We start from the raw sequence: 6,000 nt of genomic DNA, 5'->3' as shown, positions 1-6,000 counted from the left end.
ATCGATGACACCGATGAAGAACTATATTATCTTCAGAAGTGCCAGGCAAGCAAAAACCCCTTGTTCATTCCGATATAATCCCACTCTCTCGCTCCTTCTCTCTTTTACTGCATTAGGACAACAGCGTTTCAATTGTTACATGCTGCGGTAGCTGAACCCCTTTCCTCTGCATGACCTGTCATTGCCACAGTAAATAGATGAAACCCACTAGCATGAGTAGGAGTTGTTTGAGCCCTGATGTGCCTACTCATTTATGCTTGTTTGTCATGCCTGCTACTGCTTAGAGTTGAGTCAGGTCTGATTCATCGGGGATGAATTGGAATGTGGTGAACACGTCCTACTGTTGAGAGCTAAGTGTGTGAACACGATTTGGTAAAGGTAGCGGTGAGAGGCCATGTGGGAGTACATGGTGGGTTGTCTCATTGCAGCCGTTCTCAGGAACTGAGTTATGTGTTTGTGATCCATGAACAGTTACTACCACACATTGGGTTCCGGTAACTCGGCCCCTCTTGGCTTATTAATCAACTCGATCTCTGTCCAGGAGTTGCAACTAGTTTCTGGAGTTTGTAGGTAGTGTTAGTAGTCTACCAAGTGGCACCCGGATGGTGGGCTTGGGAACCCTGCACACATCGTTTGGGGCCGTGAGCGACACCCCAGCCGGATCTCCTTGCGGATGGAACCCGAATAGGCGATAAACCTGGACTAGAGACTTGTTGGTTAGTCAGGTCGTGGCCGACTCCCTCGCCCGGCTTCCGCTTGAAGGTTGCCGAGGTACATGACGTGTACAGGGCGATAAGTGGCGAGAGCGTGTGTGAAGAAGTACACCCCTGCAGGTTATCATTATCTATTCGAATAGCCGGATTCCTCGAATATGGAAACTTGGACCCCTTGCATAGTTCATAGACAAGTGAAAGTGGATACTCTAAAATGCGCAAGATAAGTGTGAGTGCTATGGATGGCGTTCTCGCAGGGAGACGGGAGCGGATCCATAGTGGTGTATTGGTATGGTGAATATGTGGACTCTTGTGCGCCACCTCAAAAGAGTTGCTTGCAGTCGTAGTTCAGGTTAACCACTGAGTCAAAGCTGGCTTGCTGCAGTTAAACTCCACTACCCCCTTTGTTGATACCGATGCATATGTAGTCAGTTCTGATGTAAGTCTTGCTGGGTACCTTTGTACTCACGTTTGCCTATTTTATGTTTTGCAGAGAGACTTCAGTCTCAATAGTAGTTCCGCATGGACTTCGACGTTTAGCTCGTTACCTCAGCTATGATCTTGTACCCTTGGGAGGGTCTTGTAGATAGTCAGGCTTCTTAGCCTTCTTCATTTGTAGTTGTCTGTACTCAGACAAGTTAAGCTTCCGCATGTGCTTGTTTCTTGTATGCTCTGTATGTTGGGTCATGAGACCCATGTTTGTAATATCTGGCTCTTCGGAGCCTAATGAATAAATACTTGAGTCATAGAGTTATGTTGTGATGCCATGTTGTATCTACACATATCGAGAATATTGTGTGTATGATTGAAATGCTTGGTATGTGTGGGATCCGACAACCTAGTTGTTTATCCTTGGTAGCCTCTCTTATGGGGAAATGTAGTCTTGTGCTTCCATGAGCCATAGTAGTCCGCTACAGCCCGGTTCACCGGAGTCCTGCTAGCCCAGCACTACTGCTCCGGAACACTTGACTGCCCGGCATGTGATGCACTTCGTTCCTGTGTCTGTCCCTTCGGGGAAATGTCATGCGGTGACATCTGGAGTCCTGCCTAGCCTGCTATAGCCCAGGTTCCCGGAGTCCTGTTAGCCCAGTGCTACAGCCCAGATTCGCACGCTGCTGACCGACATGCTCGATGTTGATTCATGTATGGCTGTCTCCGTAAGTTAGTGCCACTTTGGGTTCACGACTAGTCATGTCGGCCCAGGTTCTCTGTCATATGGATGCTAGCGACACTATCATATACGTGAGCCAAAAGGCGCAAACGGTCCCGGGCCATGGTAAGGCGACACCCGTGGGAATACCGTGCGTGAGGCCGCAAAGTGATATGAGGTGTTACCGGCTAGATCGATGTGACTTGGAATCGGGGTCCTGACAGCTTTGGTATCAGAGCCTGACTGCCTGTAGGATTACCAAGCCAAGCTGGTCGAAGTCGTGTCTAGAAATGCTTTAGTTATATAAGGGAATTGATTGTGGATGGGAACGTAAGGCTCTTTTTACTCCTTATCCTCATGACCTTCTGATCTGAGTCATCTTATCTTTTCTACGGGGTTAAGAACTAGGCTTATCTTCTATCTCTCAGGATGACGTGTTACTAAACCGTAGTTGCCTAGGTTTGTTGAGTTCAAACCTCAGTTCAGTTCCTACTACTTCCATATGTTCATAGCTGGCCTCAGAACCTTGATATTGTGATGTTGAGTGGTTATGCCACCATTTTTGCAGGATGTCTCAAATCATTTTGAGCATTTATAGCCGTTATGCTGTCCGAGTCATCCCAGGTTTTCTAAAAGGTCTGATGCATTTGCAAATCCTTTCCATGTTCCTGATGTCCATTTGGGCCAGATTAAGCACATTAATCAATGAGTTGAGGTACTCTGTTGTCTTGACATATATGTTCGAGCTATTATTATGACCCTAGGTGTCTTAGAGAGTCACCTAGTAATCTAGCAATGCTTTGTATTCCCGGTGTGATGATTCTGGCCATTGTTCTCGAAAGCATCCCGTGATGCCATTTAGTAGTAGGTATTCTACTCTTGGGTTCCTGACCCAAGATTCACTCCACTTACCTTCTGTTGATAGTGTTTGCTAGTTCCTTTAGAATATTAGTAACCTTTGCAATAGTCCTCGAGGTCCGTGGTATTTTCTTCTTCCAAGTACCATGGACTGCTTATGGCAGAAGTTCCTTTGAACCAAAAGATTACAACCAGGGTGCACTTGAGGAGTACTCCATTCATAATTGTGATTCTGCCAGTTCTACCTTTCTGCATGGGTTATCCGGAAGAAATATGTTGAACTCGTTCGACATACTAATCTATGCATCCACAACTCAGAAAGTTATATGTTCCTTTGAGTTGTCCCCTTCAGTTATATTCCGACCTTCATCTATCAATTGATAGTCAGGAGTAGTCGTACACTCGTGTTATCGATGCCTATTACTCTTGTGGTTCGTCAAGCCATTCTATTCCAGAATGACTAGGAGAAACAAACTCCAGTACCTCATCCATATCCAGGATTGGGTCAAAGCAGTTGTAATCCGCAAATCAAATGCCAATCTAGCTTTTGATTCTGTTCTACCTTGGAGTATTACCATCTTTTTGTCAAGAATATCATAGGAATTGCACCATCTCTTATAAATTCTTGATGCAGTGATACTTCTCGCCATCATCATTCACTCCTTGGTTCCGTGTTGTTGCAACCGGAATACCAACAAGTGTACTGTGATGTGTGAAATCAATACTCCTAGCAACCATGTTGCTTGGTAGTTAATGGACAATACTCTCATTCTTAGCGTGCTGGTTATGGAATCATCATCCTAAGATTGATCGTGCTACCTAGTCCATATTTCCAGGTGCACTCATCGACCAATGAGTTAGGATTGTGACAATCCCTCGCTCCTTGATCATATCATCTTGCCCTGAAAAGCAAGATTGTTCTCGAGCTTAGTGACATATCGGTGGTTCATGATTTTCCGTATATCTTCTCGGGAGTATAACCAGGTTGTCACCTGACCGCTATGTTGAGTTCGTGATCAAGTTGGTTTTCCTCTAAACCACCCCTTCTCCAAGAATCTGTGTTGGATATCCCTGAACTAGTTTGATAAGCTAAACAATAACTTGGAGAGTTGGAAAATGAAAGCTTGTCCGACTTAGTTCATCACTAAGGGATATCCTTGTGTGTGTGGGCGTTAAAGAAAGATGATATCTCCATCGATTGGTCCTCGTGATCAGTTGTTGGATCTATTGCCTTGTCAAAACTCTGACTTGAGTATGGGCTATTATCAAGTCAAATCAGAACCAACGACGTTCGTAATGTTGTCTTACTCGTCGTTGATCCCTCGAGCATACACCATTACATCTTTTGGTCTGACCAATGCTATCACCGTGTTCACATGATGGTGGAAGTCCAGTGATATGGAAATTCTGATGAGTTGCTGTTGAGCCCATCAGCAGCATTTTGTCTCCCCATGATTCGTGTTAAACATTAAGCTAGTGTTGGAAACTTTGTAAGCATTTTCTTCATGCTAGCTCATGAAGCATATGTTTGGATGAAAGAAGTGACTTCCTCTAATTCATGTGCATTTGATGCAAGTTGCCGCCGTGAATTCAAGAGAGTTTGTTTTTGCCTCCTCTGGAACCATCCCAAGTTAGTCATGCACGTGCAAAGTGCTCTATGGTTTGATAGGTTGGCCGCCTCCATTCCATATGTGTTCCTAGCACACCAAGCCACCGACTGGTTTGTTCAAGGAAAAGGAGTTGTTGTGCGGATACTAGTTCATGCACAAGATTCCAATATCCTCGAAGATGGTTCCCCACCTGAACTCGGTAGTGTTTTATTATAAGACTACTATGTGATCATGCTTGTCTGGGACAGTGTGTTCACATGTATGTAGCAGAACCAGCTCATGTTTTGGAGCTTGCTATCGTAGTTCGTTTCCCGAGAATCTCGCAACGTCATCTCGTCGGTTTGTGTTGCAAACTTTCCTCTCCAGACATGCTATTTGAAATATCCCGTTACCAACCAGATCTGAATCTCAAGCAGATATGATGGTTGGGTCATTCCCGGTATTTGCATTTTGTTCCCAGCTTGCACCCGTCATTGTGTCAGTCTGCCATGGGTCCCTTCCATTTCCAATGATAAGCAGAAATCATCCATCGGGTTGTCTTCAACAAGGTAGTCCACATCATCCATTCAAATCCGGATATACCATTCCTTTGAACTCCTTCGAACAAACGTTTGTAAATTGCCTTAGGCTGGTAAGAAGAGTTTCAATGATCTAGATATCAAAAGTAATTCTTTTTGCCACTTAAGGGAATAATCTTACGAGTCACCTCCTCTAGGGTGCCACATTATGGAATCGTGGTAATTATTTCCTCGCTACTTTGAACCCATCCGCCATCCTCTTAAGCGTGGAATAGTTGCCTACCAAATCGAACTTCACCATCCGTTACTATCCATCCGTCTTGATGTATGTTTTGTGTCCCAACTCAAGAGATGTTTCAACATCTCACTCCATGAGTTGATCTTGAGTGCTTGTTCTTCGAGGAAATCGTTTCATGTAGAGTTTCCTTCTGTCGTCATCGTGTTGGATGAAGATCTCAAAAGCAAAGACGTCAAGGTCAATATGAAGCAATGAATCAACATCCTCGAGAAGGACATCTGGATCGTGAAGATTGTGTTAGCTTGTGTCGCTCTGTCTTCCTACCTCATGACTTGAATCTCGAGACGAGATTCCTGTTTAGTGGGGGTGAGTTGTCACAGCCCTAGAATTGTTTGCAATAGTTGCATAAGAGAGCATCCACGCATCATGTCCAAAATCTGAAAGTTGAATTGAGGTTAGTTGAAACCCTCAGAAATCACTTCAGAAATAATCAACATTAAAAATCTTTTCAAATGAGCCCAAGGAAATGTTCCTGTTATTCTGTAAAAATATTGGCAAGAGGTAAAATTCAAACCAATATTTTTGGAGTCCCAGAAATATTTATTTTGGGCATTTGAAATTAATTCAATAACTGTTTGAATTGGATATATATTTATTATATAAGAAATATATGTTCAATAATTCTGAAAATTGTTGTGTGGCTTTGGATAAGACCACTTAGCTCACACAATTATTTTCATGAAGTTTCAAATTGATTTGGTATTTAGATCAAATCAAAACAAACAGCGGAAAATAGAAAACAAAAATAAAAAGAGAGAGTAGTATCTGAGCTTACCTCCTGTGCAGCTCACTTGGACGGCCAGCTGGCTGGCCCAGCCCACCAGGGCACGCCCGTCTTCTTCCCCATGCAAGC

This window comes from Triticum urartu, chromosome 5A (genome assembly GCF_056163025.1).
Source record: "Triticum urartu cultivar PI428250 chromosome 5A, HENAU_Tu73, whole genome shotgun sequence".
NCBI lineage: Eukaryota > Viridiplantae > Streptophyta > Magnoliopsida > Poales > Poaceae > Triticum > Triticum urartu.
This window is presented reverse-complemented; position numbering follows the sequence as displayed.